The sequence below is a fragment of the Aquarana catesbeiana genome, linkage group LG07 (assembly GCF_042186555.1).
Source record: "Aquarana catesbeiana isolate 2022-GZ linkage group LG07, ASM4218655v1, whole genome shotgun sequence".
NCBI lineage: Eukaryota > Metazoa > Chordata > Amphibia > Anura > Ranidae > Aquarana > Aquarana catesbeiana.
The window spans coordinates 232,547,975-232,561,776 of NC_133330.1; the positions used below are offsets into that span (position 1 = coordinate 232,547,975).

General features: G+C 43.9%; 1 protein-coding gene across 4 annotated transcripts in view; it reads left to right on the forward strand.

Annotated features, from left to right (window-relative positions):
* Positions 1–13,802, forward strand: part of LOC141103471 (uncharacterized) — a 277,006-nt gene that overhangs the window by 174,281 nt on the left and 88,923 nt on the right. The window lies entirely within an intron of this gene.

The following is a 13,802-nucleotide window of genomic DNA, read 5'->3' on the forward strand; positions in this document are numbered from 1 at the left end:
TTAACAAAAGACCAGGCCCAGATGGCTACTCGGCTTTATACTATAAAACATTCTCAGAAATACTCTCTCCCATTCTCACTGAAACTTTTAACAAACTTCTAGATGGACATTCTTTTCGGCAAGAAACACTAATGGCAATTGTTTGTATGATCCCAAAACCCCTTTCTGATGATACTTCCTGTGTGAATTATCGGCCTATCTCTCTGTTAAACCTCGATATTAAATTATTAGCAAAAATAATAGCAAAACGCCTCAATAGCATTATAGGAAAATTAATACATAGAGATCAAGTAGGCTTCATGCCAAATAGACAGGCAGGCGGTAATATACGCAGGGCAGTGTTATTGGCACATATTGCTAAAAAACGGAAAATCCCTTTATGTTTTCTATCTCTCGATATTAAGAGGGCATTTGACACAGTATCCTGGCAATATATGCAATATTCATTACAAAAATGGGGTTTTGGACCCCACTTTTTAACATGGATCAAAGCATTATATAATAAACCCAAAGCCTATATAAAATATGCTGGATACAAATCTGAAGCCTTTAATATCAAAAGAGGTACCCGACAGGGTTGCCCATTATCTCCCTTATTATTTGCCCTTATACTCGAACCCATGGCCCAATATATCAGAACAAACCAAACTATAACTGGCATTGAAGTAGGAGGTATTACACACAAATTATGTATATTTGCAGACGATATATTACTTTTTCTATCATCACCACAGGTCTCTGGTCCTAACTTAATACCAGCTCTTGATGGATTTGCAGCCCTATCCGGCCTTATGATTAATCCTAAGAAATGCCTAGTGCTTAATATTTCACTCACAAACATGGAATTGATCCCGGCTAGGGCTGCACTCCCATTCACATGGGCAGAAAAATCAATCCCATATCTTGGAATTCATTTAACAGCCTCTCATTCTGACTTATTCTCAACCAATTATCCTCCTGTATTAAGACAGATCACAAATCTAATAAAACAGTGGTCGCAACTTCCTTTATCCTGGATGGGGAAGATTAATGCAATCAAAATGACTATTCTACCCAAATTGCTTTATCTATTCAGAGTCCTCCCTATTCCAATTCCTTCCTATTTTTTGAGAATAGTACAAAAAAGAGCAACTTCGTTTATATGGGGCTCTTCTAAACCACGTATACCTATACACACACTACATCTTCCCAAAAATAAAGGAGGCCTGGGATCCCCTAATTTTACTAACTACTACAGAGCGGCACATTTGGCCAGTCTGTCCAAATACCATGCAAAACAGGAAATCCCATTATGGGTATTTATAGAGGCTTCAGAAAATGACCCTCTATTAATATCAAATTTATTATGGCTTGATCCTAAAGACCGCTTTAAAATTCATAATCCCATAACTAAACACTTCTTATCTCTCTGGGATAAACTAAAAACCAAATATCAGTTACAATCTCCACACAATCCTCTCCTTTCTTTTATCAGAAATCCGGCCTTTTATCCGGCATGGATCTACCCAAATTCTTTTAAAGCTTGGACAACATCAGGCATTCAGACACTAAATGACTTCATAGCATCTAAATCATTCCTTTCATTCCCATCGCTTAGAGAAAAATATGATCTACCAAACTCTGAGATATTTAGATATCTCCAAATCAAAAATTTCTATACACCATTCCTAAAGGGGGATACACCATTATCCCAATTATCCATTTTTGAATCAATCTGTACAAAAGATCCATTTGCTAAAGGTACAATTTCATCACTTTATAATCAATTATATGGAGTACCAAATCTTAATAGACCCTCTTACGTTCAGAGGTGGGAGGAGGACCTGGGACGAACTTTAGAAGACACGGACTGGTCTAACATATGGCTCACATCTAAGTCATCTTCACCCAACATCTTAGCACTGGAGACAAATTATAAAGTCCTAACTCGCTGGTACCTTGTACCCGCTAGAGTGGCAAAATATTCACCTAATACCTCAGCTCTTTGTTTTCGAGGATGCCCAGAAATAGGCACATATTTACACATATGGTGGACGTGCCCAGTAATCCAAACCTTCTGGAAGGAAGTCTTCGTGATTGCATCTAAAATATTTAAAAAAATAATACAACCAGATCCTTATTTAACTTTACTTAATCTAAAACCGGAATGGTTAACACTCTCTCAATTCAAACTTATGATCCAACTAATAACGGCTGCAAAACAAACAGTGGCCAAGGCATGGAAATCTCCTACATTGGTACTAGCAGAAACAATTCACAGAATGAATAATACAATGTCCCATGCTAAGATGGTAGCCATCGATCAAAATCAAATTCCAAAATTTGAAAAACTTTGGCATCCTTGGATAAAACAACAGTTCCTGTCAAACTTCAATGACTCTGTCCTGTTGCCATGGTAACAGAATAAATGACTTACAGAGACACCCATTCTAAGGCTTCAAAGAGAACTAAAAAGAATAATAAACTGACGAGCGGGACAACCTTGTGGACCATACCTCTACCTTTCAACCCTTTTTCTTCTTTCTCTTTCCTTTTCTCCACCTTACGATTAAAGCTCATTATCAGAATTTATTTGACCTATATACACTCTACTTGTAAACAATATGTATAGTAGGTATAAATTATTTAAATACCTACAAAAGTAACTAAGGAAATGATATATATCTTTAATTTAGGTTTACGTGAACCCAATGTTTAATATTTGAAATTTCATGATATTTACCTATATAAACCCTACTGTAAAACAATGAGCTTACTTTATAGATCCTTGTAAACTTACTTTATGTATCTTTATAACATTGTATACTCAATAAACTTCTTTTGACAAGGAAAAAGAGCAGAACAATAGAGAGAGAGAGAACAATAAAATGACAACAATTTTTTTTTATTCTATATATATATTTTTTTTTTTACACTTTTTTTTGTAACTAACTTTTATAACTGTAACCGGTTCCAGGTTCGGGTCTCTCAAAATGCGATGGCATCTTGGGAGACCCTGTGAAAGTGTGCCTAGTCTGTGCAATGCTGTACCCTACGCTAATACTCAACTAGTGAATGGTAGCGTTCAAAACATTCACCAATGCAAAGACCAGGATTGTCAGGACAGGAGGGACAATAATAGCGGGTGTCACGCCTATATCCGTGCTTGCTGCAGACACAACATCTTTTTTGGGGGGGTTCGCTGGGTAGGGGTACTCGGGAGGACATAAAGAAAATGCCTCTCATGCATCCGACTGCATTTGGTTGGGGATGTGAATGGGGGAAGTACGGGCGCTGCAGAAGTGGTGGATTCCCAATTATTAGGATTGGCGAATGCAGCAGGAAGGGCATTATGGGCACGACGGGCCTGTGTTTGTCTTCTTCTTGGTGGCAGCGGGACACTCACCAGCTTGAACTGCACTTATGGGACTCACCACGTCACCAAGTGTTACTGCAGTGCTGGTTTGACTACGACCGGGGTGTACTAGGCCGCTGGTGCTTGCCAGTTCACTAAAACGCTACAAAAAAAACTGTTAGGGATCGCAGGGATCAGGCCTGACTCTGTGAACGCTGCAGTTATGTGTTTAGTGTTTTGTAAATGACAGTGATCGATCGATACTGCACTTGGGTGGGCTGGGCAGAGGGGCAAAACGCAGGTGCTAGCAGGTATCTGGGCTGATCCCACTAACACTGCGTTTTTGGGAACCCTAAACTGCTGGGGACGCTAGTATAGATCTGATCAGATCAGATATTGATCCGATCAGATACTATACCACTAAGGGAGGTGTACGGTGCATGTGTGGGTGTTAGCGATACTGGCACTAACCTGACGCTGCCTGGGGCTGGTGCTTGCCAGTTCACCAAAATGCTACAAAAAAAACTGTTAGGGATCGCAGGGATCAGGCCTGACTCTGCGAACGCTGCAGTTATGCATTTAGTGTTTTGTAAGTGACAGTGATCGATCGATACTGCACTTGGGTGGGCTGGGCTGGGCCGGGCGGAGGGGCAAAATGCAGGTGCTAGCAGGTATCTGGGCTGATCCCACTAACACTGCGTTTTTGGGAACCCTAAATTGTTGGGGACGCTAGTATAGATCTGATCGGATCAGATATTGATCCGTACAGACACTATACCACTAAGGGAGGCGTATGCTGCGTGCGTGGGTGTTAGCGGTACTGGCGCTAATCTGACGCTGCCTGGGGCGACGCATCTCACCGCCGGGCGATCAGGGGGCTAAACCTTTATTCGGTAATAAACGGCGGGTGCCCTGACACTATAAAAAATAAACGAGCTAACCAGCGTCACCCGTAACAGTTATACGGTGATCAGTGGTGAAAGGGTTAACTAGGGGGCAATCAAGGGATTAAAACCTTTATTAGGTAGTATATGGGGGTCCCTGACGCTATAAAACGCTGACGGCGAACCTAAATATTTACCTCCCTAACTATCGTCACCAGTGACACTTATGCCCCGTACACACGGTCGGATTTTCCGATGGAAAATGTGTGATAGGACCTTGTTGTCGGAAATTCCGACCATGTGTAGGCTCCATCACACATTTTCCATCGGATTTTCCGACACACAAAGTTTGAGAGCAGGATATAAAATTTTCCGACAACAAAATCCGTTGTCGGAAATTCCGATCGTGTGCACACAAATCCACGGACAAAGTGCCACGCATGCTCAGAATAAATAATGTGATGAAAGCTATTGGCCACTGCCCCGTTTATAGTCCCGACGTACGTGTTTTACGTCACCGCGTTCAGAACGATCGGATTTTTTGACAACTTTGTGTGACCGTGTGTATGCAAGACAAGTTTGTACCAACATCCGTCGGAAAAAATCCTAGGATTTTGTTGTCGGAATGTCCGTGTGTACGGGGCATAATACAGCGATCAGAAAAATGATCGCTTAGCGACACTGGCGACGGGGGGGTGATCAAGGGGTTAAAACTTTATTAGGGGGGGTTAGGGGGGTACCCTAGACCTAAAGGGGGCTAACCCTAACTGCCCTAACACACTAACTGTCACAAACTGACACCATGCAGTAATCCAGAAAAAAACTGCTTGGTGTCAGTGTGACGGGGGGGGGGTGATGGGGGGGGATCGGGGGGGTAAAGGGGGGTGTTTTGTGTGCCTGGCATTTTCTACTGTGTGTGTGTAGTGTTACACTCACATTGCAGTCTTCTCTCCTCGGCGCCGGAACGGAAAATACCGAGCCGAGGAGAGATGACATCATTTCCTTTGCTGCTGTTTAGCATACAGCAGCAGAGGAATGATTTGATTGGCCGGCGGTGGTCGCGAGGGGGGGGCCACGAACGGATGGTCTCCCCCTCATCTCCGATCGCCGCTGGTCAAAAACGGACCGCCTCGGGCACCGGGGGGGGTCCGATCAGACCCCCCGCCCACGGGAGGCAGATCACGTATATGTACGTGATTCTGCCTGCCCGTGCCATCTTGCCGACGTACATCGGCGTGAGGCAGTCCTCAAGTGGTTAAAAAAAAAATGGCGCTGGGGAGTCCCTCTCAAAATCCATACCAGACCCTTCACAGTGACACCAAGCAGTTTTTTTTTTTTGATTACTGCATTGGTGTCAGTTTGTGACAGTTAGTGTGGTAGGGCAGTTAGTGGTAGCCCCCTTTAGGTCTAGTGTACCCCCCTAACCCCCCTAATAAAGTTTTAACCCCTTGATCACCCCCCGTCGCCAGTGTCACTAAGCGATCATTTTTCTGATCACTGTATTAGAGTCACTGGTGACGCTAGTTAGGGAGGTAAATATATAGGTTCGCCGTCAGCGTTTTATAGCGTCAGGGACGCTATATACTACCTAATAAAGGTTTTAACCTCTTGATTGCCCCCTATTTAACCCTTTCACCAGTGATCACCATATAACTGTTACAGGTGACGCTGGTCAGTTAGTTTATTTTTTATAGTGTCAGGGCACCCGCCGTTTATTACCTAATAAAGATTTAGTCCCCTGATCGCCCGGCGGTGATATAAGTTAGGTTTTAGGGTCAGATAGGGTCTGCGTCGCCCCAGGCAGCGTCAGGTTAGCGCCAGTACCGCTAACACCCACGCACGCACCATACACCTCCCTAAGTGGTATAGTATCTGAACAGATCAATATCTGATCTGATCAGATCTATACTAGTGTCCCCAGCAGTTTAGGGTTCCCAAAAACGCAATGTTAGCGGGATCAGCCCAGATACCTGCTAGCACCTGTGTTTTGCCCCTCCGCCCAGCCCAGCCCACCCAAGTGCAGTATCAATCGATCACTGTCACTTACAAAACACTAAAAGCATAACTGCAGCGTTCGCAGAGTCAGGTCTGATCCCTGCGATCGCTAACAGTTTTTTTGGTAGCGTTTTGGTGAACTGGCAAGCACCAGCCCCAGGCAGCGTCAGGTTAGTGCCAGTAGCACTAACATCCACGCACGCCTCGTACACCTCCCTTAGTGGTATAGTATCTGAACGGATCAATATCTGATCCGATCAGATCTATACTAGCGTCCCCAGCAGTTTAGGGTTCCCAAAAATGCAGTGTTAGCGGGATCAGCCCAGATACCTGCTAGCACCTGTGTTTTGCCCCTCTGCCCAGCCCAGCCCACCCAAGTGCAGTATCGATCGATCACTGTCACTTACAAAACACTAAACACATAACTGCAGCATTCGCACAGTCAGGTCTGATCCCTGCGATCGCTAACAGTTTTTTTTTGGTAGCGTTTTGGTGAAGTGGCAAGCACCAGCGGCCTAGTACACCCCGGTCGTAGTCAAACCAGCACTGCAGTAACACTTGGTGACGTGGCGAGTCCCATAAGTGCAGTTCAAGCTGGTGAGGTGGCAAGCACAAGTACTGTCCCGCTGCCACCAAGAAGAAGACAAACACAGGCCCGTCGTGCCCATAATGCCCTTCCTGCTGCATTCGCCAATCCTAATTGGGAACCCACCACTTCTGCAGCGCCCGTACTTCCCCCATTCACATCCCCAACCAAATGCAGTCGGCTGCATGAGAGGCATTTTCTTTTTGTCCTCCCGAGTACCCCTACCCAATGACCCCCCCCAAAAAAGATGTCGTGTCTGCTGCAAGCGCGGATATAGGCGTGACACCCACTATTATTGTCCCTCCTGTCCTGACAATCCTGGTCTTTGCATTGGTGAATGTTTTGAAGATGTCGTGTCTGCTGCAAGCGCGGATATAGGCGTGACACCCACTATTATTGTCCCTCCTGTCCTGACAATCCTGGTCTTTGCATTGGTGAATGTTTTGAACGCTACCATACACTAGTTGAGTATTAGCGTACAGCATTGCACAAACTAGGCACACTTTCACAGGGTCTCCCAAGATGCCATCGCATTTTGAGAGACCCGAACCTGGAACCGGTTACAGTTATAAAAGTTACAGTTACAAAAAAAAGTGTAAAAAAAAAAAAAAAAAACACAAAAAAATATATAAAAAAAAAAAAAAAAGTTGTTTTATGGTTCTCTCTCTCTCTATTCTCTCTCTATTGTTCTGCTCTTTTTTACTGTATTCTATTCTGCAACGTTTTATTGTTATTTTGTTTTATCATGTTTGCTTTTCAGGTATGCAATTTTTTATACTTTACTGTTTACTGTGTTTTATTGTTAACCATTTTTTTGTCTTCAGGTACGCCATTCAGCTGCAGCGCGGATTTATTTATCTTGACAGCAACAGCGTTTGCTCCCACGATATATAAAGCCGTGACTCCAGCGGTGGTGATATATGCTGAAGCATGGGGGCAGCAGGGACGGAGGAGCAATTTGCTCCTAACTTTTGGGGCAGATGCCCCCATGCTTCGGCATATATAAATGGTGCATGAATGCCCATCATTAGAAGTGGGTGGATGAAGGGAGGTATTCTAATGGTGGGCATACCCACCGATCAATCTCTTTTTTTCGTTCAGCCCACAGGCTGCATGAAAAAAAAAGATTACAATATATGCCCAACAAGGACTAGCAACGTACTGGTATGTTGCTGGACTTTGAGTGGTTATACCAGAATGATGCCTGCAGGTTTAGGTATCATCTTGGTATCATTCTTTTCAGCCAGCGATCGGCTTTCATGTAAAAGCAATCCTAGCGGCTAATTAGCCTCTAGACTGCTTTTACAAGCAGTGGGAGGGAATGCCCCCCCACCATCTTCCATGTTTTTCTCTGGCTCTCCTGTCCCAACAGGGAACCTGAGAATGCAGCCGGTGATTCAGCCAGCTGACCATAGAGCTGATCAGAGACCAGAGTGGCTCCAAACATCTCTATGGCCTAAGAAACCGGAAGCTACGAGCATTTCATGACTTAGATTTCACCGGATGTAAACAGCGCCATTGGGAAATTAGAAAGGCATTTTATCACACCAATCTTGGTGTGATCAGATGCTTTGAGGGCAGAGGAGAGATCTAGGGACTAATAGACCCCAATTTTTTCAAAAAAGAGTACCTGTCACTACCTATTGCTATCATAGGGGATATTTACATTCCCTGAGATAACAATAAAAATGATTAAACAAAAAAAAAAAATGAAAGGAACAGTTTAAAAATAAGATAAAAAAGCAAAAAAATAATAATAAAAAAAAAAAAAGCACCCCTGTCCCCCCCTGCTCTCGCGCAAAGGCGAACGCAAGTGTCGGTGTGGCGTCAAATGTAAACAGCAATTGCACCATGCATGTGAGGTATCACCGCGAAGGTCAGATCGAGGGCAGTAATTTTAGCAGTAGACCTCCTCTGTAAATCTAAAGTGGTAACCTGTAAAGGCTTTTAAATATGTATTTAGTTTGTCGCCACTGCACGTTTGTGCGCAATTCTAAAGCATGTCATGTTTGGTATCCATGTACTCGGCCTAAGATCATCTTTTTTATTTCATCAAACATTTGGGCACTATAGTGTGTTTTAGTGCATTAAAATTTAAAAAAAGTGTGTTTTTTCCCCAAAAAATGCGTTTGAAAAATCGATGCGCAAATACTGTGTGAAAAAAAAAATGAAACACCCACCATTTTAATCTGTAGGGCATTTGCTTTAAAAAATATATATAATGTTTGGGGGTTCAAAGTAATTTCTTGCAAAAAAAATAATTTTTTCATGTAAACAAAAAGTGTCAGAAAGGGCTTTGTCTTCAAGTGGTTAGAAGAGTGGGTGATGTGTGACAAAAGCTTCTAAATGTTGTGCATAAAATGCCAGGACAGTTCAATCCCCCCCCCCCCCCAAATGACCCCATTTAGACACCCCAAGCTATTTGCTGAGAGGCATGTCGAGTCCATGGAATATTTTTTTTTTTTTTGCACAAAGTTGTCACTAAATGATATATTGTTCAAACATGCCATGGGAATATGTGAAATTACACCCCAAAATACATTCTGCTGCTTCTCCTGAGTATGGGGATACCACATGTGTGAGACTTTTTGGGAGCCTAGCCGCGTACGAGACCCCGAAAACCAAGCACCGCCTTCAGGCTTTCTAATGCCCCTTACACACGGTCAGATATTGATCGGACATTCCGACAACAAAATCCTAGGATTTTTTCTGACGGATGTTAGCTCAAACTTGTCTTGCATACACACGGTCACACAAAGTTGACGGAAAATCCGATCGTTCTGAACGCGGTGACTTAAAACACGTATGTCGGGACTCTAAACGGGGCAGTAGCAAATAGCTCTCATCTCTTTATTTATTCTGAGCATGCGTGGCACTTTGTGCGTCGGATTTGTACACACGATCGGAAATTCCGACAACGGATTTTGTTGTCGGAAAATTTTATAGCCTGCTCTCAAACTTTGTGTGTCGGAAAATCCGATGGAAAATGTGTGATGGAGCCTACACATGGTCGGAATTTCCGACAGCAAGGTCCTATTACACATTTTCCGTCGGAAAATCTGACCGTGTGTACGGGGCATATGGGCGTAAATTTTTGATTTCACTCTTCACTGCCTATCACAATTTTGGAGGCCATGGAATGCCCAGGTGGCACAAAACCCCCCTAAATGACCCTATTTTGGAAAGCAGACACCCCAAGCTATTTGCTGAGAGGTATAGTGAGTATTTTGCAGACCTCACTTTTTGTCACAAAGTTTTGAAAATTGAAAAAAGGAGAAAAAAAATGTTTTTTTCTTGTCTTTCTTCATTTTCAAAAACAAATGAGAGCTGCAAAATACTCACCATGCCTCTCAGCAAATAGCTTGGGGTGTCTACTTTCCAAAATGGGGTCATTTGGGGGGGGGTTGTGCCACCTGGGCATTCCATGGCCTCCGAAACTGTGATAGGCAGTGAAGAGTGAAATCAAAAATGTACGCCCTTAGAAATCCTGAAGGCGGTGATTGGTTTTCGGGGCCCCGTATGCGGCTAGGCTCCCAAAAAGTCCCACACATGCGGTATCCCCGTACTCAGGAGAAGCAGCTAAATGTATTTTGGGGTACAATTCCACATATGCCCATGGCCTGTGTGAGCAATATATCATTTAGTGACAACTTTGTGCAAAAAAAAAAAATGTGTCACTTTCCCGCAACTTGTGTCAAAATATAAAATATTCCATGGACTCAACATGCCTCTCAGAAAATAGCTTGGGGTGTCTACTTTCCAAAATGGGGTCATTTGGGGGGGTTTTGTGCCATCTGGGCATTTTATGGCCTTCAAAACTGTGATAGGTAGTGAGGAGTGAAATAAAAAATTTACGCGCTTAGAAATCTTGAAGGCGGTGATTGGTTTTCGGGGCCCCGTACGCGGCTAGGCTCCCAAAAAGTCCCACACATGTGGTATCCCAGTACTCAGGAGAAGCAGCTGAATGTATTTTGGGGTGCAATTCCACATATGCCCATGGCCTGTGTGAGCAATATATCATTTAGTGACAACTTTTGTAAGAGAGCACCCCCCCTCCTGAACCGTACCAGGCCACATGCCCTCAACATTGGGAGGGTGCTTTGGGGTATCAGCCCCCCAAAGCACCTTGTCCCCATGTTACGACCCGTTACGTACTGGGTGACCCTGCCCCCTCTGACGTCACGGGGAAAGCCATAGGGAAGTCCCAGTCAAGTCCCTGTGCGTCAGAGGGGGGTGGGTCACCGGGTGGCTCCGCCCTCCGTTATTTAAGAAGTGTCAGAAGAAGAGAAGCGTCATAAAGCGGGAGCCTCCCATGGATGCAGAGCGGCCCAAGAACGAAGCGGGGAAGAAGATGCCGCGGAGGAAGATGCCAGACGAGAACACTGGAGCAAGAAGCAGAGGATCGGAGGAAGAACCAGAGGAAGAAGAAGATGGAGGAAGAAAACAAAGGAAGAAGGAAGGAAGAAGGAAAAAAACCCGAAGAAGATGGAAAGAAGAAGACTTTAAATAAAGGAATTGTCAAAAACTGTCTCTTGTCATTTTTAACATTTTTGACACATTTTTTGTGAAATGGTAGGGGTACTTTTGTACCCTATTACAATTTCACATGGGGGGGCGAGATCTGGGGGTCCCCTTGTTAAAGGGGACTTCCAGATTCCGATAAGCCCCCTGCCCGCAGACCCCCACAACCACCGGCCAAGGGTTGTGGGGATGAGGCCTTTGTCCTCATCAACATGGGGACAAGGTGCTTTGGGGTGCCGCTACCCCAAAGCACCCTCCCAATGTTGAGGGCAAGTGGCCTGATACGGTTCACAAGGGGGGGCACTCTCTTGTCTCCCCCCCTTTTCCTGCGGCCTGCCAGGTTGCGTGCTTGGATAAGGGTCTGGTATGGATTTTCGGGGGAACCCCACGCCACTTTTTTAAAATTTTGGCGCGGGGTTCCCCTTAAAATTCATACCAGACCTGAAGGGTCTGGTATGGATTTTTAGGGGGACCCCCACGCCATTTTTTTTTTATTTTGGCGCGGGGTTCCCCTTAATATTCATAACAGACCTGAAGGGCCTGGTATTGAATTTAGGGGGAAATCCCATGTCGTTTTTATCAATGAACTTTTATGTGTATTGTCGGACCGACAATTCATTAATAGCCGCGAGTAGTTTTAAATTACTTTTTTTCCTTTAAAACGTAATTTTGCTGTCAGACTGTTCTAAACACGGGAAACATGCGCCCCTTTACAGGCATACTATAGACACCCCCCAGGTACAAAATTTAAAGGAATATTACACTTTTATTGTTTCACTTTAGGCATTATTAAAATCACTGCTCCCAAAAAAACAGCCGTTTTTAAAACTTTTTTTGCATTGATACATGTCCCCTGGGGCAGGACCCGGGTCCCCAAACATTTTTTATGACAATAATTTGCATTTAAGCCTTTAAGATTAGCACTTTTGATTATTCATGTTCGAGTCCCATAGACATTAACGGTGTTCGCGTGTTCAAACAAATTTTTTGCCTCTTCGCATGTTCTGATGCGAACTGAACAAGGGGGTGTTCGGCTCTTCCCCACAGCCTGGCTCAGCTCCACCCTGCTCTCTGCTCACAGGTTTTGACTGACAGCAACAGGAGCCAATGGCTCCTGCTGCCGGAAGAGGGGAGAAGTGCTGCTGCAGAGTGTACAGCGCTGGACCGAGATCAGACTCAGGTGAATATTTAGAGGGGGCTGCAGGGGGAGCTTTACTTAAAAGGTTTTTTTACCTTAATACAAAGAATGCGTTAAGGTAAAAAAACTTTTACCTTTACAACCACTTTAAACGACATAAACCATAGACGTCAGGTTCACATTACAGTTTGTAAAAAGCTCATCTTCTCTCAGTTGTTAGTCTGTAAAACATTTTTGTGCAACCTACGTATGTGTAATGTACAGTAGTGATGCTTATTTCCACCTCACAGCCGACGTGCACACTATTTAATTCAATGTTATCCTATTAGAGTAGGTGCATGAGAAACCTCCAAAGACCTGCGAGAGGGTCCCCAAGGTTTCCACTGTCTAGGGGCCTTCGAAGAATTTAATCCAGCACTGACTACAAGGCAGCAATTCTACTATTGGAAATACTTTGTATCCTACTGTATATTCTGATCTTGGATGTTTTTTTAAAGGAAGACTGTAATTAAGTAAAAAAAAAAAATTCAAGTTTATATTTTAACCATGTGTTTTATCCATTGTAACTAGGGATGGGCGAACGGTTCGGCCTGAGCATAAGTTAGGGCTGAACTTTTGTTGTTCGGTCGTTCGGGGAACATTCGAACAAACTGGTCGTTCGGTCATTTGTTCGGCCCCCCAAACCAACCACAATGCATTGCGCCGCTGAACAGCTGAAGCAGTGAAAGCCTCAACCAATCAGGGCACAGAGCACTGTCAGAGTCATGACTGGACACTGTCATCATGACTTTATCCAATCATGGCTCATTCCCGCCCCACAGTATAAAAGTATTCTTTCAATGGCAGCCATTTTCAGTGTGATTTTGGCGTGGAGAGAGATAGAACAGGGCTCTGTTCAGTGCTATTAGTTAGTTAGTGTGCTATATTGTGCTATTTTGCTTTAGTGTCAGTCTAGGCATAGTGTGAGTGTAGTGAGGAGGACCATCATTCAGCTTTGCATAGTGTGCAGCTAGAGTAGGGACAGCTCAGATAGTTTCACTGTAGTGTAGTGAGAACGTGGTATTCATACATACATTAGTGTAGAGTAGGGACAGCTCATATAGTTTCAGTGTAGTGTAGTGAGACCGTGTCAGTAATCTTTACATTAGTGTATAGCTAGAGTAGGAACAGTTCAGATAGCGTCAGTGTAGACGGTTGAGCACCATCTATTTGATTGCGTTACTGCCAGTTTAACGCCATTTAATTCTGTGTGCGTTACTGCCAGTTTAACGCCATATAGTTTTGTGTGCATTAATGCCAGTTTAACGCCATATAGTTTTGTGTGCCTTACTGCCAGTTTAAACG